At 44.0% G+C, this 24,098-nt stretch overlaps 1 protein-coding gene across 1 annotated transcript in view; it reads right to left on the reverse strand.

Annotated features, from left to right (window-relative positions):
- Positions 1 to 24,098, reverse strand: part of GRID2 (glutamate ionotropic receptor delta type subunit 2) — a 2,095,611-nt gene that overhangs the window by 568,911 nt on the left and 1,502,602 nt on the right. The gene's annotated exons all lie outside the window — the stretch shown is intronic.

A 24,098-nucleotide genomic window follows, 5' to 3' on the forward strand; every position in this document is an offset into this window, starting at 1 on the left:
TGTGCTAGAAAGCACTACCATGGACCAGCTGACGGTGCTGGACTTCGGATACCGAGATGGAGGCACCTAGGCCAAAGGCTCTGGCGAGAACCAGCAGACAGTGCTGGAACCCGGGTGGGTAGCAGAAGGTACCCATTCAAAGCAAAGTAGCCAGGCCGCAAGCCGGCCGCAGTTACCGAAACCCACAGTCCTACAGGGGGTCCATGTCCCATTGGCACTACGGATCCAGCCTTCAGTGGCAGTTCCCGCAGCCCACATAGGAGTCACCTAAACTGCAGGCACCGTAGAGTCGGCTAACCCGGCTGCAAGACGACAGGACAACGGATTGGTGGCATAGTGACCTTGACACTACCCGGAAACAGCTGGCGTGCTGGAACCAGGCTGGGCAAGAGGGAGTACCCGTTTCAAAGACACTGCCGAGCACCAACTGGCGTTGTTGGAGCCCAGGGACAATCAGGGTGCAGGCCGAGGCCTACTTGGTGGCAGTTTTAGATTGTTTGTAGGCTACAACAGACTGTCAACGTGCTCCTATTAGGCATCTGTCTCCACTCTGTTTCCAGGATTTCACGTGACCACCAACACAGCCAGTTTAGGCGTACAGCAGCCGTCTGCCCAATCCACACGTGTTCCTGTGTTACTGGGGTTCTGTAATGTCAGCAGATCCCCTGATGTGTGTCTGCCACTGTCTCCTGCTCTGTCCACATTCCCACAGCTTGCAGTGGGAAGGTGGACAGCGCAGGAGACAGTGGCGGACACACATTGGGGGATCTGCTGACATTACAGAACCCTAGTAACACAGGAACACGTGTGGAATGCACGGCCTGCAATTGTGAGCAGGAACTGGTGGTGCTGGAGGTCAGGGGAAATATTAGAGACAGAGTGGAGACAGAGGCCAAATCAGAGAATGTTTAAATCTGAAATAGTTACAATTTGGAGGCAGCAGCAGTTTGCCCTCCACACAGCAGGGGATCAGCTGACGTTACGGACCCCCACTTTCACATGAACAAGTGTGTTTTTCTGTGTGGACAGCACTTCCGAGCAACAACTGACGATGTTGGAGCCCAGGGATAGTCATTTTGTAGGCTGAGGCCTACTTGGAGGCAGTTTAAGATAAGACGTTGCTTGAATTTGGAGGAAGCAGCAGTTTGCCCTCCACGCAGCAGGGGATCAGCTGACGTTACTGACCCCCACTTTCACATGAACAAGTGTGTTTTTCTGTGTGGACAGCACTTCCGAGCACCAACTAGCGTTGTTGGAACCCAGGGACAATCAGGGTGCAGGCCGAGGCCTACTTGGTGGCAGTTTTAGATTGTTTGTAGGCTACAACAGACTGTCAACGTGCTCCAATTAGGCATCTGTCTCCACTCTGTTTCCAGGATTTCACGTGACCACCAACACCACCAGTTTATGCGTACAGCAGCCGTCTACCCAATCCACACGTGTTCCTGGGTTACTGGGGTTCTGTAATGTCAGCAGATCCCCTGATGTGTGTCTGCCAATGTCTCCTGCTCTGTCCACCTTCCCACCACGTGCAGTGGGAAGGTGGACAGCGCAGGAGACAGTGGCGGACACACATTGGGGGATCAGCTCACGTAACAGAACACCAGGAACACAGGAACAAGTGTGGAATGCGTGGATGGCAACTGTGAGCAGGAACTGGCGGTGTTGGAGGTCAGGGGAAATACTAGAGACATAGTGGAGACAGAGGCCAAATCAGAGAATGTTTAAATCTGAAGTAGTTACAATTTGGAGGCAGCAGCACTTTGCCCTCCACACAGCAGGGGATCAGCTGACGTTACGGACCCCCACTTTCACATGAACGAGTGTTTAATTCTGTGTGGACAGCACTTCCGAGCACCAACTGGCGTTGTTGGAGCCCAGGGACAATCAGGGTGCAGGCCGAGGCCTACTAGGAGCCAGGTGTAAATCTGAGGTATTTTGACTTTGGAGGGAGCAGGACACTTTGCCCTCCACACAGCAGGGGATCAGCTGACGTTACTGACCCCCACTTTCACATGAACAAGTGTGTTTTTCTGTGTGGACAGCACTTCCGAGCACCAACTAGCGTTGTTGGAACCCAGGGACAATCAGGGTGCAGGCCGAGGCCTACTTGGTGGCAGTTTTAGATTGTTTGTAGGCTACAACAGACTGTCAACATGCTCCAATTAGGCATCTGTCTCCACTCTGTTTCCAGGATTTCACGTGACCACCAACACCGCCAGTTTATGCATACAGCAGCCGTCTACCCAATCCACACGTGTTCCTGAGTTACTGAGGTTCTGTAATGTCAGCAGAGCCCCTGATGTGTGTCTGCCACTGTCTCCTGCTCTGTCCACATTCCCACCGCTTGCAGTGGGAAGGTGGACAGCGCAGGAGACAGTGGCGGACACACATTGGGGGATCTGCTGACATTACAGAACCCCAGTAACACAGGAACACGTGTGGAATGCGCGGACAGCAACTGTGAGCAGGAACTGGTGGTGCTGGAGGTCAGGGGAAATACTAGAGACAGAGCAGCACTTTGCCCTCCACACAGCAGGGGATCAGCTGACGTTACCGAACCCCACTTACACATGAGCGAGTGTTTTGTCTGTGCGGACAGCACTTCTGAGCAACAACTGGCGGTGTCGGAGCCCAGGGAAAATCAGGGAGTAGGCCGAGGCCTACTTGGTGGCAGTTTGCAATTGTTTCTAGACTACTACTAACTGTCAACGTACTCCAATTAGGCCTCTGTCTTCACTCTGTTTCGAGTATTTCCTCTGGCTTCCAACCACGCCAGTTGCTGCTCTGAAATGCCATCTGCACAACCCACACTTGTTCCTGTGTTACTGGGGTTCTGTAACAGCAGCTTCTCCCTAGAGGTGAGCACGGCAATGTCTCCTGCTCTGTCCACATTTCCACTACAAGTAGTGGGAATGTAGACAAAGCAGGAGACATTGCCGTGCTCACCTCTGGAGATGAGCAGATATTATAGGACCCAGGTAACGCAGGAACAAGTGTGGATTGTGCAGACGGCACTTGAGAGCAGAAACAGGCGGTGTTGTAGACCGGAGGAAATACTCAAAACAGAGTGGAGACAGAGGGCAAATCAGAGAACATATTAAATCAGAGATAGTCAGAAGTTGTAGGCAGCAGGAGAGTTTGCCGTACACACAGCAGGGGATCAGCTGACGTTACCGAACCCCACTTACACATGAGCGAGTGTTTTGTCTGTGCGGACAGCACTTCTGGCAACAACGGGCGTTGCTGTAGCCCAGGAAATAAAGTTCAGGTCATAGAAACATGAACACAACAGGAGACCTGGATCCTGTTGCCAGCCAATTATTTATTCTGGAAGAGGACTGGCAAATTCAGGTGAGATCCAGGCCTTGTTCATTTTCAGAAAAGTAAGCCGGTCAACATTATCGGCCGATAGTCGCGTGCGACGGTCTGTTACAACACCACCTGCAGCACTAAAGACATGTTCCGATAATACACTGGCAGCAGGGCAAGCCAGCACCTCCAATGCATACTGGCTAAGCTCTGGCCATGTATCCAGCTTAGAGACCCAATACTTGAAGGGGGAAGAGCCGTCTGGGAGTACACTAACAGGGCAAGACAAGTAGTCTGTCACCATCTGACGGAAACGTTGCCTCCTGCTGACTGGAGCCGTCTGTGATGGTGTAGCCGGTTGTGGCGGTCCCACAAAACTTTTCCACATTTGGGCCATACTGGCCTTGCCTTGTCCTGCGGCACTGCCTCTGCTACCTCTTTGTGCAGAGCTTCCTCCACTGCCTCTACCCACATGGCTGCTTTGAAAAGCACTACCAGCAACACTTGCGGGGGGAATGGAGAACATTATGGCCTGCACAAGTGTTTCTTGGTACTCCCGCATTTTTCGCTCCCGGTTCAACTGTGGTATGAGGCTTTGTAAGTTGTCCCGGTAGCGAGGATCTAGGAGGGTGTACACCCAATAATCAGCCGTGTGGAGAATGTTGGCGATGCGGCGGTCATTTAACAAGCACTGCAGCATGAAATCAACCATGTGCTGCAGACTGCCAACTGGACCGGAAACACTGTCCCCAGCTTGAGGCAGCATCTCTGCCTGCTCAGCATCACCCCACCCTCGCTGTACACACTGACTACTAGAGCCTTGTGTACCTCCCTCCTCTGGAGAGATGTATTCCTCCTCCTCCATTGACTCCTCGTCATCCTCCTCACTAAGTGTCCCCTGCCTGGGCCTTTGTGTGGAAGCACGTTGCGCAGACTTGCCATAAGCAGATGGCATTTCTGACTCCTCATCCTCGACCTCTTCAAAAACCTCCTCACTTAGTGCTTGTAAGGTTTTTTGAAGCAGACAGATGAGGGGGACAGTCATGCTGATTAGTGCATCATCTGCACTGGCCATCCGCGTGGAGTCATCGAAGGCACGCAAAACTTGACAGATGTCCCTCATAGTGGCCCACTCAGTGGTGGTGAAGTGTGTCCGGCGCACAGTGCGACTTGTTTGCGCCTGATGCAGCTGGTACTCCATTACTGCTGCCTGCTGCTCACACAACCGCTCCAACATATGTAATGTTGAATTCCACCTGGTGGGGAGGTCACATATGATGCGATGTTCTGGCAGGCGGAATCGGTGTTGCAGAGATGCAATGTGCGATCTTGCCATGCTGGAACGCCGCAAGTGAGCACACTGTAGGCGAACCTTGTGCAGCAGTGCATCAAGATCCGGATAGTCCCTCAGAAAGCTCTGCACGACCAAATTGAGCACGTGTGCCAGACATGGTATGTGAGTGAGGTTGCCTAGGCCCAGAGCTGCCACTAGATTTCGGCCATTGTCACTCACTACGAAACCTGGCTGGAGATTCGCTGGCACAAACCACACATCGCTCTCCTGCTTGATGGCATTCCAGCGCTCCTGTGCTGTGTGGCTCCGATTCCCCAAAGAAATTAATTTAAGGACAGCCTGTTGACGTTTGGCCACACCTGTGCTCATATCTGGCCTAACAGGCTCACGCAGTGCTGATTCCGAGGAACTAGAGTAGGAGGAGGACTCAATATGTACAGACTGCATTCCTGCAATCCTTGGAGTTGGCAGAATACGTACAGAGCCACTCTCCAGATCCGTACCCGGCTCCACAACATTGACCCAATGGGCAGTGAGGGAAAGGTATCGTCCCTGTCCATGGCTACTGGTCCACGCATCGGTGGTCAGGTGGACCTTGCTACTGATGGCGTTTAGTTGCGCATTTTTAATTTTTCCCTCCACATGCTTTTGCAGGGCAGGGACGGCTTGCCTGCTGAAATAAAAGCGGCTGGGCACATTGTATTGTGGAACTGCCAATGACATCAAGTTCCGGAAGGTGTCAATCTCCACCAGCCTGAATGACAGCATCTCAAGGGCCAGTAGTTTGGCAATGCCGGCATTCAGAGCCAGTGCTCGGGGATGGTTTGCCGAGTATGGCCGCTTTTTCTCCCATGCCTGTGCTACCGATTGCTCGTGAGTGGCCTGGGAGTGTGCTGATGACTGCGAACGTGGTTCAGTGGGTGGAATTTCACTGAGTCTCTGGACAACAGTGGCAGTGGTTCTTCCATGGCGTTCCAGTGAGGAAGCCGAACCAGCTGTGTGTGAGCTGGAGGAAGAGGCCCCAACACGAGCTGAAGAGGTGGTAGGTGCTGCTGAAGGTTGGCCTACATCTTCAGTGTGTCTGTGTAACTCCACCTCGTGCTTGGTACGCACATGTTTCCACATATTTGTGGTATTGAGGTTGCTCACATTTTTCCCTCGTTTCACTTTCTGATTACACAGCTTGCATTTGACAAAGCAAATGTCATCTGCAACTGTGTCAAAAAAAGACCACGCACTGCAAGTCCTGGGAGCGCCCGTTTTGTGTTTTGGAAGAGGATTGCTCCTCACGGGTGCCAAAGTGGAGGCTATAGGCAACCAAGTCTGCCCCCGCCCTCTCCCTCCTCTTTTGGCCATTCGGGGAATCTCTTCCTCAGAGCTGCTCCCACCACCTTCCTGTGGCTGACGCCATGATGGGTCAAGGACCTCATCATCTCCACTCCCCTCTTCAAGCACCGGCTGGTCCTGTGTTGTCTCGCCAGCACCGTACGCACCAGAAATTGGCAACTGAGTCTCATCATCATCAAATGAGCACTGAGGTGTGCTGACAATAGGCACTGGCCCACCCGCCTCTTCAGATTCAGAGGGACAAAGCAGTTGCGCATCACTGCATACTCCCTCTTCTTCACGCTCTAGAATGCTGCTTGGCTGGCCACCTCTTTCCAAGCCAACAGATTCTGAGAACAGAAGCAAAGATTGAGATGGCTCCTGTCCAGGGCTCTCAGACTGCCTGGGCAATTTGGCAGGTGGTGAAGAGACAGATGGTTGCTCTTCAGTGCTCTGGCCTTGGGAGGATGCGGAAGTCATTGAAGTGGATGCGTTAGCTGCCATCCATCCAACAACGGCTTCAATTTGTTCGTCACGCAGCAGTGGGGTACGGCGAGGTCCTACAAAGCTGCGCATGAAGGACTGTTGCCTGGTAAAAGTGGAGGATGCCGGGTCACTGGTGACCGCAGCAGACACCGAATCCCCACGTCCTCTCCCTGCTGAATCCCCCCGTCCTCTCCCTGCTGAAACTCCACGGCCACGACCACGTGCCTTACTCCCTGCCTTCTTCATCTTGGTAGACTGATAAAGATAAGCAGAAAAGTAAAAAAGGGGTGGCTTAGTGTTCTTATTCCTGAACACCTGCTAACCAGTATAAGAAACACTAATTTGGCTAAGAGTGTGTGTACTACACTTTAATATGATCTAATGTGGCCTACACAACTGTAAAGTGGAGTGTTTGGTGAACTTTATTTCCTTTTTTTTGGGGGGGGGGAAAGAAAAGGATGTGACCAAAGTTTGAAAGCTATAGTATCACAAACTTTTTGGAGCGATTACAATGCAGGAAGCTAACCTACAATGCAATTGATGAGGCTCCAAAAAGTAGGGTGATACTAGTCTGGCTGGCCCTGAAGGGCACAAGCCAGCAAAAAGGCTCCTCTATCTAATCCTATATAGTGTTTGCAACCAACCAATGACAATGGATGCGGATAGAAGCACACTAATATAGGAGCAAAAAATCTGGCTAAATTAGCTGCAAAAAAAGGACTATGTATGAGGCAGTGATGCACGCTGAGCGGACTACAGGTAGCGGTGGCTGTAGAACACACTGCAACGTGAGCTGCACTCACACACAGAGAGACCTATCAGACAGCCAAAAACAGTGCAGAGAAATGGGCTATAGCACTGAAAGGCTGCTGAAAGGCTCTGCTGTCCACTCCTTTAGTGTTTGCAACCAACGTATATGGATACGTATGGAAGCACACTATAGAGGAGAAAAAAAAAGCAGCAATAAAAGAAAAATGTGCATGAGGCAGAGACACACGCTGGGCGGCCTACAAGCAGACGTGCCTGCAGGACACACTACACAGCGTGGGTCTGCACTCACACAGCCCTTGCAGACAGCTATTAAAACAGTGCTGCTGGGCTACAAAAATGCTACAGTGGTGGATTATGTAGCCTGGGTAGAGCAATAGATATGTTTGATGATCGCTATTTCTAACTGACCCTCACAGTCTTCAACAGCAGCCTGTCCCTAGCTGAATTCACAGCAGAGTGACCAGAAATGGCGGCTGCAGCGGTTTTTATAGTGCATCATGACATCATTTCAGCAGCCAATCACAGCCATGCCAGTAGTTAACATGCCTACATGCGTAACAGGATGTGCCCACACTTCTGAGGATCCCCATTGGCTGAATCAAATCGAGCGGGATCCTAGCATTATGGGAACTTCCGATTCCGGTATTCGATATGAAAAAAGTATCGGAACTAAGTATCGGAATTCCGATACAGCTAATATCGGCCGATACCCGATACTTGCGGTATCGGAATGCTCAACACTAATTATAAGGCAAAAATTGCTAAAGCCACTCAAAAGAAGAAAATTAAAAAATTGAGAAAACTTGATAAGCAACAATGATGAATTAGTGCCTTGGTATCTATAAATTATCTTGATTAATCTTAAAATACCCAACTTTTTGTCTTCTAAGCAGAAATGATTTTCCATGCATCCCAATATTTCCCCAATATTAGCATAACAGCATTCCGAGATATATTATGGACGATATTAAAAGAAAACTAACGTTTAAAAAATAATTTAATCATTTCTTAAAGGTATTATTAAATAAAAACAAAGGATGAGGAAAAAAGTCTTATTGGTCAATATCTTAGAATTTAATTATTGGAATAGAGAAAATGAAGGAGCAAAGCACAAATTAGTTTTGATCAGAACATGCTGCTGAAAATTAAAACCTTTTACATGGTCATAATTTTATTTTTTTAAATCAGTCTCTATCAACTCATTTAGATCCATTTTGATGTGCAATATGCATAAATATGTTTCCATGGCTCAGCACCACCCTACATCTCCTCCCTCGTCTCATTCTACCACCCTACACTTGCCCTCTATTCTGCTAATGACTTGAGGTTAACATCTTCAATAGAGATGAGCGACTTTGCCTTTTTTCGGGTCGAGTCGGGTTTCATGAAACCCGACTTTCTCAAAAGTCAGGTCGAACGAAATCGGCCGATTATCGTGAAAAGTTGAAGGCTGACCGAAACACGAAACCCAATGCAAGTCAATGGGGAAACAAGGTCGGCAGGGAGTGGAGGACAGGAAACACACCTACAGTGCCCATTTTAATGCCAAAAACATCAATTCTTATTACTTAAGCTTGTCAACCTTAAAACAAGGTAGAAGGTATATTCACTATTGGTGAGAATTTGAATCTCACTATAGATTTGAGGACGCTGAACTATTGTCTCAGGCCCAGGAGAGATTACACCTCAATGTAACAGGCTGAAATTGGATGGTGTATGACAAAGTGGAGGGTGTCTATAGGATTGGTGAGAATTTGGATCTCACTAGAGATTTGAGGACGCTGACAATGATGCTCTCAGTCCAAGTATGGACGCAGGCAGCCTCATAAGCAGGACTGCTGCACACACAAAAGGGTGTAAAAATGAACGCTTGGTAACTGTGCAGAAAAGAGGAAGAAAAGTATTTTTGCTTTTAAAAAAGCAGTTTGCACAGCAGTGTGCAATCAGCAATGCAGCTATCAGGGAGCCTTATAAGGCAGTCTAATAACCAACAGAGCTGATGCACAAAAATATATCCTCCCCTGTCACTGCACACAAAGTGTTGTGTTGTAAGTGGAAATCGCTAACAGCAGAAGCAGTTGTTTTGTTCTTTTTCCCTGCCTAACGCTCTCCCTACAGAATCAGCAGCAGCAGCAGCTCTCCCTATGCTAAGATCGGCATAAGTAAGATGGCAGTTGGCGTTCACGCCCTTTTATAGCCCCTATGACACCACACAAAGCCAGCCAATCACTTGCATGCCCTTCTCAAAGATGGTGGTGACCGATGCCTATGTCATCGCGTTGCCCACAGTGTGCGTCCTCCATCATTGGCTGAAAAAGGGCGCTGGAAGCATCTTTTGAGATGCAACTTTGGCGCTCTGGTCGCCGACCTCGTGGCCGACCTCACGCTATGGTCGGGTTTCGTTTCATGAAACCCGACTTCAGCGAAAGTCGCCGACTTTTGAATATGACTAACCCGTTTCGCTCAACTCTAATCCTCAATAATCAGAACCTCCCAGTCCCGTCTCCAAGACGTTTCATGTGCTGCACCAATTCTTTGGAATGCACTACCCAAGCTAATATGATTAATCCCCAATCCCCACGGTTTTAAGCGTACCCTAAAAACGCATTTGTTCAGACTGGCCTACCACCTCAACACAATAATTTAGCTATCCCTGTTGTTGCCCATTCAAAATTTTTACCATAACCAGGTTCCTTGTATCATGTTCTCACATGCTTTATGCATTTAATAGTCCTCTGTGTCTGTACTGTTACATACTTAGACTGTTATCTGGTTCATGCAGCATTACAGGAACACCCGATTCTTACACTATGGCTGGTCCGAACAATAAAAGCAATTGTTACCATCCACCTTTCATGTCTCCCTTTCACGCCACCTGTCATGCCGCGCTCACCTGTGGGCGGGACCTTGGTCGCAACGTCTCCTCTTCCGGAGCCGTGGTCGCTCCGTGGTCCCGTCGGGTGCGCACGCGCACCTCTCGTACTTAGATTCGTGTTTGCACCATGTTCTATGTGCGCACGCATGCTCTTCTCAGCTTTGTCTCCAGGCCTGTCTTCTCTATGGTATTGGAGGACTTGACCCGGAAGTCCTAGTGATCATGTGCTATATCAGGCTACCTCTTCCTATGGGAGGTGCCTGATTATTGTTGTGCTTCCTGGCTTGGTCTGCGTTGTCCTTGCCTGGCTGTGCTCTGTATTCCGGTCCTCTGCCTTGTGCTCAGTTGAGCCTCCTGGCACATGCTCTGATCCTGTACTCTGCCTTGTGCTCTGTAGTGCCTCCTGGCACACACTCTGATCCTGCACTCTGCCTTGTGCTCTGTAGTGCCTTCTGGCACACGCTCTAATCCTGTGCTCTGCCTTGTGCTCAGTTGTGCCTCCTGGCACACGCTCTGATCCTGTACTCTGCCCTATGCTCAGTTGTACCTCCTGGCATACCTTCTGCCTAGCCTTGCACTCTGGTGTGCTTCTCTGCATGTGCTTTGTTTAACTCTGTACTCTGGCATGCTCCTTAGCACGTGCCCTGCTTTGCTCACTCCTGGGCGTCCTTGTCTGTGCACACCATACGGGCTCTCGTGTACCCGCCTTGCACTATCCTATATCTAGCGCACTCCCATGTACATGCCTTGTGTTCTCCAGTACACTCCGTGCCTCCGTACACTCGCCCTGTACCGTCCTATACCCGGCGTGTCCCTGTGTCCCCACCTTGCACGTTCCTGCAGACACACTCACTCGTGTCTCCTGTGAGCCGGCCACCTGGTGCCAGCAGTCGTGGTACCTTACCACTTGGGCTTGCCCCTGACACTCCCTGTATAGGGGGTGGTCCTCACTAGGTCAGCTCGTCCTGAGAGGGTTGTTGCCACGACCCAGAGGGTCCACTCCAGGAGTCATCACACTTCCCTTTTCCTCATAGATTGTAAGCTTGCAAGCAGGCCCCTCATTCCTCTTGGTATCTGTTTTGATCTATGTGATTATTGTTATGCTGTAATGTCTATTGTCTGTACAATTCCCCTCTAAAATGTAAAGTGCTGCGGAATATGTCGGCGCTATAGAAATAAAATTTATTATTATTATTATTCATGTGTAGTACAGATAAAGGCTACTACACACCTCCTTAATACATATCTGTGTTGTTTAGTAAAATAATAAATAATATATGCAAACTGTAAAGCACTGTGGAATATGTAAGCTCTACATAAAAGTAAAAAAAGAAAAAGAAAGATTTAGTACATGCTGTATCAATGTGTGCCTAGGAACTTTTACAGCAGCATTTAAAAAAGCTATCTTAATGGAATCTATAGCATGTGTCAATGTTGTAAAAAAGGAATATTAATTCTAGGAAAACATTTGGTACCTCCGGGGGCATCATCCAAAGGCATAAAGTTTGCCTACCTGTATGTAATGCTGAATCATATAGATTCTATTTGATACTTTACTGGCTTCATGTATTCAGCTGTTCATGGTTAGATGGTTAGACATAATTTAGTAGGTTGACTAAAAACCAATTAGAGGAATGGAATCATATTTAAGGCAATGATTTTATCGTAAGATCTGCACTTATTATGTAAATACAGATAAATAGGAGTTCCAAGCAATTCAATATAATGTTTCATTATTAATATGGAGATACATTATAATTTTAATTGCATTTTTTCCCACTTCGCACTTTCACTGAAGTACGATAAACTGTAAAATCAGGGACAGCTGAAGTTATATTTGGCTTTTCCACCTGTTATGAAATTGAGATCCATACTACGCAATAAATGAAATGCTAAAATTATGCTGTTCACTTGTCAAATTAAATGGAAATAATTCATCTTCCATATACATGAAGCAAACATCGTTAAAAATAATAATCCGGGCATCTATATATGGCACAGCCTAACGTTGATAGAAATAAAACAAGCACGGGAGTATTTCGGCTGCGGTTTCATAGAGATATTTTTTCCTAAAATGTAATACCCGATGTAGGACCTAAAAACAATCTACAATCTACATGCCAAATAATTTGCCATAGAAACCTCAGGAACAGTAATTTATGTAATAACATATTCATGAAACTTCAATTTTAAAATGACACAGAAACTTTTTGTTTAGAGAATATATGAGAAGGGAGATGGGGTTAATCCCTTCACAACATTTGATGTGTATTTACGTCAAAGGTCATGTCTATGCCTTTGATGTGGACTTGCATGTTGAGCCCACGTCTTTCCCCACACATGGTGACTGATTTAATAAGTCTTCATGTGCCTTTAACAGCTGACGGTGTAGGGGTGCTGCTCCCATAGCTGTTAACTAGTTAAATTTCTCGGTTAATCACTGACAGAGGGATATATCATGTTCCAACTGTAAGTGTCATTCATCCCACTCGTCAGTACTCCTGTAACATTATCACAGGGCTCCGATGGATAGTCATGACAGCTGGGGGTGTTCTTTTGACCCTGTGCTTGTCATTATGATCCTCCTGTGAACGCCGGCCCGTGACTGGCATTCACACTAGATTGCGATGTCTGATATACAGAGCAATACTGAAGCACTGCTATGTACACAGTGATCAGATGATCGCAGCTTCAAGTCTTCTAAAGGGACTATTAAACACAGTAAAAAGTGAGAAAAAAGGTTTGAAAAATACGACCCCCCAAAATTTCAAATCACCCTCTTTTTGCCCCGTTGAAAAAAATTAACAAAAAAATGCACATATTTGGGATCGCTGCATTCAAAAAAGTCAGATCTCTCAGAATATAAAATAAATTAATCTGACCGGTAAACAAGACAAAAATCAAAATCACAGAATTCCATTTTTTTGAGACATTGCAACATTGCAATAAAATGCAATCAGAGGTGATCAAAACATTGTATTCACCCACAAAATGGTATCAATAAAAATGTCAGCTCAGGGCACATAAAATAAGTCTTCACCCAGCCCAATATCCCGAAAAATGAAAACACTATGGGTCTCGGAAAATAGCGACATGGGCAAAAAAAATTTTCTTATAAATTTCCAAATTTTTTTTACCACTTAAATAAAAAAAACTATAAATGTTTTATACCTTTTTACTCGTAATGACCTGGGAAATCACATTGACAGGTCAGTTTTACCATATGGTGAACATGGTAAATAAAAAAAAAAAACAATAGTGAAATTGCAGTTTATTTGCAATTGCAATGCACTTGGAATATTGTTTTCTACTTTCCAGGGTATCACATGATAAAAAGAATGGTGTCATTCAAAAGTACGACTCCTTTCTGCGCCTAGATGTCATTACTATGCAAAATAACGGCTGGATTTGGTCCTGTTCTAACAGTCTTGGCGACAATCACTGTGACGCCACATATACCAGGTTTAGGGAGTTCACCAAAGCATCTGGGAGTTTCACTAGGATCTGGACCTAGATTCCAGCCAGAATTGATGACAGACATGCCGCGGCATGGCCGGAACCACTAACAATGGTCTTGGAGCATCGCATCGATTAAAGAAGGATCAATCGAACATTTATTGGATCAAGCATAACAGAATATTCTCTGCCCTCTTCACATCTCTCCTAAGGTTAGTTTTACACTTACCTATTAATCGTCTATGAGGGCCATGCTACATGTGAGTCTGGTTAGAGACCGGAGACAAACCCCTCTCAGCTCGCTGACTCAATTGCGCAGTACCGGTGTGACAGTAAGGAAATTCTTTATATACTGTATGCCAATATATTAACAAAGTGCTGGGCCATATAATCTTTGACATGTCCACGTATACCTGCATTATTGATCCTTAGGTTCTTTCCAAATGAGCATCTGGGAATTGCAAATTTAAACTGTGCACCAGTGCTGTTATATCAATCAAAAAGTCATGAAAAAAGCAAAGCGCAAAAACAGAAAATTGCAAGGTGAAGGTGCAAGGATATTAGTTTCAAAGGGATGGACTGACGGTATAGAATCTGTCACTATGTTTTTGCTGATTCACCTGAGAGCAGCATGATGTAGGGGCAGAGACCCTGATTACAGCAATGTATTGCTTACTGGGCTGCTTGCTGCAGATTTTATAGAATTACTCTTTTATGTGCTGTAGATCTAGCAACTCTCTGAATGCTGAACTCTGCATAATCCCATCTACACCGCTGATTAACAGTTTTCCTCCATATACATATGCATAAGCCTAAAGCTGCCAATGTGCGGGGTTTTTGAGAGCTTGTAAATAAAAAGGACTAAATGGCAGCAAGCTTACTTTTATTAAGAGGTTTACTCTAGTGATAATCTCCTGCTGATAAAACTGTGATTTTAGCAAAACTACAGAATGCAGCTCTGTAAATGACACATTGTTGGAATCAGGGTCTCTGTCTATATGTTATGCTCCTCTTACATTATTTGTCCCTTTAAGATTCCCAGCTATGTGATGCCACTAGGAGAAATCACCTAAATAGATGGATATTTCCTATTATATCCTGTTGTTTTCTCAGGCTTCCTAAATTTCACGTGTACGGAGTATTCAAGATTAATAGCAACTTAAATTACTGTAGTGTTATCCTTTATCCATATTTAATTATATCTTTACACAAAACATAAAATACCCAGCCATAAAAGACAAAAATCAGATGAAGTGTATAGTACAGTGAATTATCCATGTGAAACAGAGTTCCTTAGTATTGCATAGCTATAGGTGGAAACTAAGAAGATTATCAATCTTGGTGCCATTGAGCACATTCAAAGATGGGTAAAGTAGTTTTGTCTCTTCTTTCAGTCCATGGAATATTGTGCTTTTGCTTAATTTTTACATTTATATTCTGGAGCAAGTGACAATGCAGATCACACTATATGCATCAATAGCATAAGATGTTGAAGGACAAGAAGGATGGATTTTATAGTATAGCTTAGTTACCATCATGACATACAGTCATATGTAAAAGTTTGGGCACCCCTTTTAATGTTAACCTTTTTTCTTTATAACAATTTTGGTTTTTGCAACAGCTATTTCAGTTTCATATGATTCTATGATTCTATATATCAGTTTCTATGATTCTATGATTCTATATATCTAATAACTGATGAACTCAGTTATATTTCTGGAGTTTGGTTTTTGCAACAGCTATTTCAGTTTCATATGATTCTATGATTCTATATATCAGTTTCTATGATTCTATGATTCTATATATCTAATAACTGATGAACTCAGTTATATTTCTGGATTCAAATGAGGTTTATTGTACTAACAGAAAATGTGCAATCTGCATTTTAACAAAATTTGACCGGTGCAAAAGTATGGGCACCTCAACATAAAAGTGACATTAATATTTCGTAGATCCTCCTTTTGCAAAAATAACAGCCTCTAGTCGCTTCCTGTAGCTATTAATGAGTTCCTGGATCCTGGATGAAGGTATTTGTGACCATTCCTGTTAACAAAACAATTCCAGTTCAGTTAAGTTTGATGGTCGCCTAGCATGGACAGCTCGCTTCAAATCATCCCACAGATGTTCAATGATATTTAGGTCTGGGAACTAGGATGGCCATTCCAGAACATTGTAATTGTTCCTCTGCATGAATGCCTGAGTAGATTTGGAGCAGTGTTTTGGATCATTGTCTTGCTGAAATATCCATCCCCTGCGTAACTTCAACTTTGTCACTGATTCTTGCACATTATTGTCAAGAATCTGCTGATACTGAGTTGAATCCATGCGACCCTCAACTTTAACAAGATTCCCGTTGCCGGCATTGGCCACACAGCCCCAAAGCATGATGGAACCTCCACCAAATTTAACTGTGGGTAGCAAGTGTTTTTCTTGGAATGCTCTGTTTTTTAGCCTCCATGCATAACGCCTTTTTGTATGACCAAACAACTCAATCTTTGTTTCATCAGTCCACAGGACCTTCTTCCAAAATGTAACTGGTTTGTCCAAATGTGCTTTTGCATACCTCAGGCGACTCTGTTTGTGGCGTGCTTGCAGAAACGGCTTCTTTCGCATGACTCTCCCATACAGCTTCTCCTTGTGCAAAGTGCGCTGTATTGTTGACCGATGCACAGTGACACCATCTGCAGCAAGATGATGCTGCAGGTCTTTGGAGGTGGTCTGTGGATTGTCCTTGACTGTTCTCACCATTCTTCTTCTCTGCCTTTCTGATATTTTTCTTGGCCTGCCACTTCTGGGCTTAACAAGAACTGTACCTGTGTTCTTCCATTTCCTTTCTATGTTCCTCACAGTGGAAACTGACAGGTTAAATCTCTGAGACAACATTTTGTATCCTTCCCTTGAAAAGCTATGTTGAATAATCTTTGTTTTCAGATCATTTGAGAGTTGTTTTGAGGAGCCCATGATGCCACTCTTCATAGGAGAATCAAATAGGAGAACTACTTGCAAGTGGCCACCTTAAATACCTTTTCTCATGATTTGATACACCTGGCTATGAAGTTCAAAGCTCAATGAGGTTACAAAACCAATTTAGTGCTTCAGGAAGTCAGTAAAAAGTAGTTAGGAGTGTTCAAATCAAGAAAATGATAAGGGTGCCCATACTTTTGCACCGGTCAAATTTTGTTTAAATGCAGATTGCACATTTTCTGTTAGCACAATAAACCTCATTTGAATCCAGAAATATAACTGAGTCCATCAGTTATTATATATATGTTACTGAAATAGCTGTTGCAAAAACCAAAATTGTTATAAAGAAAAAAGGTTAACATTAATAGGGGTGCCCAAACTTTAACATATGACTGTAAACTTAGTACACCTTTGAATTCTATAGATTTATGTATCAGGACATAATAAAAATAATCTTGTCGTTACAAGGTCTTAAAATATAAGACCTAAGGCCGGTTTCACATTTGCGCTTTATAGCGCAGCGACAGCCTGTGCACAGCTGCTGTTAAGCCCCACCCCCTGCCAGCTCCCTGCCCGCCCCTTCCGGTCATCGACGCCTACTAGCGCACATGGACGCTTGCGATCTGCGCACCCTATCTTTAGCATAGGGTGCGCAGATCGTGCGCTGGCCGTGCGCTAGCAGGATTTTGCCGTGCGCTGCGCTCTTTTGAAGGTGCGCCGTGCGCACCGAGATGCAACATGCTGCATTCGGTGCACACGGGCGCACTTTCAAAAGTGCGCAGCGCATGGCAAAATCCTGCTAGTGCACGGCCAGCGCACGATCTGCACACCCTATGCTAAAGATAGGGTCCGCAGATCGCAAGCGTCCATGTGCACTAGTAGGTGGCGATGACCGGAAGGGGCGGGCATGGAGCCGGCAGGGGGCGGGGCTTAGCGGTGGCCGTGCGCAGGCCATCGCTGCGCTATAAAGTGCAAATGTGAAACCGGCCTTACAAACAGGCAATCCCAGACTGTGTTGTGGTTGTCGGAAAAAGCAGCGAACCATGCAGCCGCGGGGACTTGAGCATATTTTTCAAGGACGCAGAAGACGCTCTGCTAGCACCCAAGCATGCTTGGATAACACCTTATATCGGGCCATGTTCGCTCATCACTAATATTTACGTAATTGGTTGCGTCTCTGCCTTTGATGTGGGTTCATGGTGAGCCCGCATCATTCCCCGCATTGAAGTATGGCTATATATAACACTAATGATCAGATGATTATAGCTTCAAATCTCCTAAGGGACTGTTAAATAAACTAAAAAGCAAGAAAACAGTTTTTAAAAATACGGGGTAACGAGAAAAAATCAAAATATAAGAATTACGTTTTTCTGATCGCTGCAACATTTCAATAAAATGCAATCAAAGGAGATCAAAATATCGCATCTACCCTAAAATGGCATTAGTAAAAACATGAGTACAGCGCAAAAAATAAGCTACTACCCAGCCCCAAATCCTGTACCAATGGAAACACTACAGGTCTCGGAAAAAATGGCAACAAATGCAAAAACTTTTTCTCATACAAATGTCTGATTTTTTTTACACCACCTATGCATGTTTGGTATCTGTGTACTCATACTAAACTGGGGAATCATATTGTCAGGTCATTTACCATATGGTGAACATGGTAAATAAATAACAAAAAAACAATTGTGGAATTGAACTTTTTTTTTACAATTTCACTGCACTCAAATTTTTTTTCCTATTTTACAGTACAATATGTGATAAAATCAATGGTGTCATTCAAAAGTACAACTCGTCCCGCAAAAAAACAAGCCTTCATTTGGTTATATTGACAGAAAAATAAAAATGCTATGGCTCTTGGAAAAAGGGGAGGGAAAAAACTAAAATGAAAAGCGGAAAATCTTCCAAGGATGAAGGGGTTAAAAAAGGCACTCAAATCAACATTTTTACACTCTTTGTATACTGCAATAATCATATTATATAGCATTGTGTACTTACAATTGGTCATTTTGCCTTTCTACCCAGCCAATTCTTCTCTTTTCTTTACTCTATACACACAAACAAGAAGCCTCTTGTGTCGTAAGAACTCATTCCCCTCTTCAACTCCTGACCCAGCTTCTCTGCCTCTCCCCAGTGCCATTAACTTTTGTAGTGATGATTCATACATGAAAATTGACCTCTTGTTTCTACATAAAGCTTGTAAGAATTCAGCTACTCAGTTATTAATCACGTGATGTCACAGAGCTAATGGAAACAGAAGAATTAGCTGGGTAGAAAGCCAAAATGAGCAATTGTAAGTACACAGTGCTAGATAATATGATGACTGCAATAAATTAATTGGATAACAATTTAGATGGGAGGAGTGCTTTTTTAAGGTATATAAAAAACTTTAATTTGATTTGTGAGAATAGACACTGAAAAAGCATAAAATGTCACATAAGTCATGGTTTTACATGACATATTAATGGCAACAAGATTCTAAACTATAAATCTCATATACATTTCAGCAGCAGTGTTAAGGCGACACAGGTATTCATACATATCACATTAACAGGATCAATGGAGAATTCCTATGGACAAGCCTGGTTATTATTGATTTATGCCGTTTCATGGACAGTGTTAATTCTGAAAATTTATTTTTTTATGACCTTCCTATTTTCCGATCCCATTTGTCACCACCGCTCACTTCACAGTGTCTTTGAATGTTGCATTTTTTTAATCACATCTACCTTTTGCTTGTAAATGAAACTGTGACCTTGGGTCTGCAACTCAATTTCTCATTGCTTCAGTTAATAAATATTGGAGGCTACTTGAAGAAAGGATTTATTTTACCTATTTCCTCTTACATGTAATTTGTTGTATCCAGAATATGTCAGGAATGAAACTAATTTAAGGGAAAATATGGAGGGCTAGAACTGAACTTAGTATTGATTCAGTCAAGATAGACCATTCCAAACATTGCAAGTTCTTCTTTATATCATGGGCTTTGGTCAAGCTGATGTCTTATAAGTCTAGTTCTGTTTTTTATTTTATAATTTAGATTTGATTTAGTCATTCTCCAACCAGTCAGTAATTTGGACCAGTCTGTTTTAAAGAGGCAAATGTCAGGCTAAGTGATAAATGTCTGATCTTTAATAGATGATTTTCATGTACTGGAAAACGGGAAATAAATTCCAAGTGCGGTGAAATTGCAAAAAAAAAAGCGCAATTCCACACTTTATTTTTACCATGTTCACTAAATTATTAAACTGAGCGCCATTATGAATCTCCGGGTCATTACAAGTTCATAGACACCAAACATGTCAGAGACGGTGGAACGCACCAAATATAAATAATAGGAGGTGTGTTCGCCGCCCGGGGTCCACCGTGCGGTAGGTGACAAGACCGCTGCTGGACAATGGCAGACTCGCCAACTGGCGAAGAGCTGCACTCGGGTTAACGTCACCCGAGGCAAGTAAGGCAGACTCTGTTTAGGACACAGAGATGCCCTAAGGTACAAAGGAAAAGGAACGCTGAACCTGTTAAGTCCACAGGCCAGCAGGAGTGTGGCATCGCAGCCGTGAACGCCAACAGATGCTGCTACTGCAGCATGACGAGAACTGAAGCCGCTAAGCGGTGGTGCTGGGGCGCCGGACACCGACGGGCGCTAGTGGGAGGTGAGGTAAGCACAGTGGCGTCTAGCTTGCCACTACCTGGAACTGACTATAACCAACACTCTGTCACCATTCGTAATATCAGAGGGAAGGGGGTTACAAATAAGTCAGTCACCAGACACATGCATCCATCACCTTTCACACACAGCATAATAGTCTACACTAGCGCATGGCCGAGCCGCCATGCGGGCTTTTTATAGCCATGCGCTTCCGGGACCTTCCAGTACTCTGGGAAGAACCAATCAGATCCGACACGGGACCTGAGCATGTGACCCCTGCTCTCCAGTGAGAGGTCATCCTGCGGGCATGCCCAATAGCACGGCGAGAGGACTTAGCCTCTGGAGCGGTTCCCTGCAGAGCAGGTTGCGCTACCATTGCTGCACCAGACGTGGCAGCAACATCCAGGCTCACAGAGCGAGTCTGAGTAGGACGCTTGTATCGCCGGGAATGCTGAGCGGTCGAAGGGGAATGGGAGACCGCTGGATGCACGGCTCTGGATTCCTATTGTGCAGTCCCAGGAATCCGACGCCTAACAAAACATTTTTAGGTTCTTTTTTATTTAAGTGGTGAAAAAAATCCAAAGTTTGGTAACAAAACAAAAAAAAGACGTGTAGTGTCTCCATTTTTCATGATCTGGGGCTGGGTGAGGGCTTACTTTTGTACGCTGAGCTGATGTTTTTACTGATACTATTTTGGTGTAGATATGATCTTTTGAGCTCCCGTTATTGCATTTTATTGCAATTTAGCTACTATCAAAAATACATAATTCTGACGTTTTGAATTTTTTTCTCGTTATGCCACTTAATGCTTAGGTTATTTCTTTTTTATGTTGATATATCAGGTGATTCTGAATGTGGCAATACCAAATATGTGTATATTTGATTTTTTATTGTTTATTTTGAATGGGGCAAAACGGGGGTGATTTGAACATTTATATTTTTTTTCATTTTTTAACATTTTTAAAACCTTTTTTCTACTTTTTGCAGTGCTTTGATCTGCTCAGCCATATACAGGCAATGATCAGATTGTGTGTAGCAGAAATGCTCATTTGCTATGAATGCTAACCATCGAGCGGCATTTATAGCAATCTGACAATGACAAACATAGAGGTCTGCTGAAGATGTCTGGTTGTCATGCTGATCCATCAGTGACCCGCGATCATGTGATGGGGTCACCGATGGGCAGGATTTCCGATGCACTTCTGGTAAGCATGAGTCAAATGCCACTGTCAGAGATTGACAGTGGCATTTTACTAGTTAAAAGCCGCAGGTGGATCACGATTCCACCCATGGCTATTGCGGACACATGTCAGCTGTATATATCAGCGGGAGTCCGAAAATGGCATACTATTACATCTGATGTTAGAAAGGGGTTAATGTCTTAACCTTGGCATCCCACTACTGAGACACCTACTTGTCCTAAAACTGGATTTTGATTCTTTGGTACTTTTCTCTGTAGTTGAGATTGAATGAAGCAGCATGCTTTCATAGGTTAGGGAATGGTAGAGACAGCTGAGTTTAAGTTTCATAGTTAATGAATCGGATAGAACTGCACATGCACAGCCATGCTGCTCTATTCAGTCCTAACTAGTGATGATCGAGTGTGCTTGCTACTTGAGTTTTCCGAGCATGCTGAGGTGTTCTCCGAGTATCTTGGCGTGCTTGTAGATTAATCCCCACATGTATTCAGGCTGTCTAGCAGCCACAAATCATGCAGCTGTGGAGACACAAACAATCTATGAGCACACCCAAGATACTTGGAGAACACCCGTGCATGCTCGGGAATCCTTCAGTTAAGATGGGGGGGTGCAGAGTGTAGATTAATGAGAAAAAAATGAATTCTGAATTCTTCCGTACCCCCTGTATATGTATATTTATATACAAACACACACATAAATATATATATATATATATATATATATATATACACTGTATATACACTCTATAGAGGAGTTGTGTCTAGCCACATGCAGAGAAGCAGCAAGTGAGCATTGCTGAACAAAACACCTTGTCTACCCACACAGCAAGTCATATGTCTGTGATATCACATCAGCTTCCAGAGTCAAGGAGGAATAGAAAGTCAGAGGATTCTCAGTGAAAATTCCCAGCCAAAGATCATCTGACCAAGAGGGCACAGAAGGATTTGAGAAAGCAAGGTATTTACAAAAGAGCATACCTCAGGCTTTTAGTTCACACAAGGGGGACTAATAAGGTAGTGGTCAACCCCATTAATTTCTAAATAATATAGAAACATAGCTAGTGACTCTAACATAATCAATACAATTGAAGATATAATATTTCTTTAGATTTCAAAGTCTCATAACAAAATTAAGCCCCTTACCAATACTATACAGTGCCTTGAAAAAGTATTCATACCCTGTGAACTTTTCCATATTTATTCACATTACATCCACAAATTTAAATGTATTTTATTAGGATTTTATGTGTTATACTAACACAAAGTATCAAGTATTTGTGAAGTGCAAAGGAAATGATCCATGGATTTCTAAATATTTCTAAAATATAAATCTGAAAATTGAGATATTAATTTAGCCCCCCAAGTCAATACTTTGCAAAACCACCTTTCACTGCAATTACTGCTGCAAGTCTTTTGTGGCATGTCTTTATCAACTTTGCACATCTAGAGGCTGAAATTTTTGCAAATTCTTTTTTGCACACTCGTTCTAGCTCACTGAGATTGGATGGAGATCACCTGTGAAAAGCAATTTTCAAGTCATACCACAGATTCTCAATGGGATTTAGGTCTGAACTTTGAATAATTCTTTCAAAGACATGAATATGCTTTGATCTAAACCATTCCATTGCAGCTCTGGTATCATATTTGGTGTTGGTTTCTGGTGGAAGATGAACATATGCCCCAGTCTCAAGTCTTTTGTAGCCTCTAACAGGTTTTCCTCCAGGATTGCCCTGTACTTAGCTTCAACCTGCTTCCCATCAACTGACCAGCTTCCATATCCCTGCTGAAGAAAAGCATCTGCACTCTATATTGTTGTCACCACCATGTTTGACGATGGAGATGATGTTTTAAGAGTGATGTGCAGTGTTAGTTTCTTGCCATACGTACCATTTTGCATTTAGTCCAAAAAGTTCTTCTTTGGTCTCATTTGATCAGAGCACCTTCTTTCACATGCTAGCTATGACCTTTAGGGCTTTTTGCAAGTAACAAATGTAACTTCTTATGACTTGGTTTCAAAAATGGCTTTCTTCCTTCCACTCTTCCATAAAGGCCAAATTTATGGACCATGCCAATAATCGTTCTTGTGCGGACAGATTCTATTACCTTAGCTGTGGATTTCTGCTGTGACCATGGGCTCTTTGGCTATTTCTTTAATTGGTGTTTCCTTGTTTGAGCTGTCAGTTTAGGTGGATGACCATGTCTTGGTAGGTTTACAGTTGAACAATACTTCTTCCATTTTCTAATGATGAATTGACCAGTGCTCCTTGATATGTTCAGAGATTTGGCTATTTTTTACAACTTAAACCTACTTTACTCTTGTCCACAACTTTATCCCTGACCTCTCTGGTGTGTTCTTTGGTTTTAAAGATGCTGCTGATCTCTAATGTTCTCAAAGAAACTTTTGGGCCTTTTACAGAGCAGCTATAGTTATAATATTAAAATACACACAGGTGGACTCAACTTACTAATTATTTGACTTCTGGAGGCAATTGGTCACTCAAGATTTTATTTAGGGGTATCAGACTGCATGGGGATAAATACAAATGCATGTCACAAATTTCTGATTTATATATTTTTAAAATATTTAGAAAACCATGTGCCATTTCCTTTACACGCTACAGTAATTCCAGGAGAACTTGCAGAAAAATGTCTAAGTTTGACTCTAGCTCCTTCTTCCTCATCCACTTCTCTATGTAATTTCAAAAACACAAGTGTCATCTCACAGAATACAGATTTTACGGATTTTACCCATGGACTGAGA

The sequence above is a fragment of the Dendrobates tinctorius genome, unplaced genomic scaffold (assembly GCF_039654945.1).
Source record: "Dendrobates tinctorius isolate UK_male_01 unplaced genomic scaffold, ASM3965494v1 ptg000011l, whole genome shotgun sequence".
Taxonomy (NCBI): domain Eukaryota; kingdom Metazoa; phylum Chordata; class Amphibia; order Anura; family Dendrobatidae; genus Dendrobates; species Dendrobates tinctorius.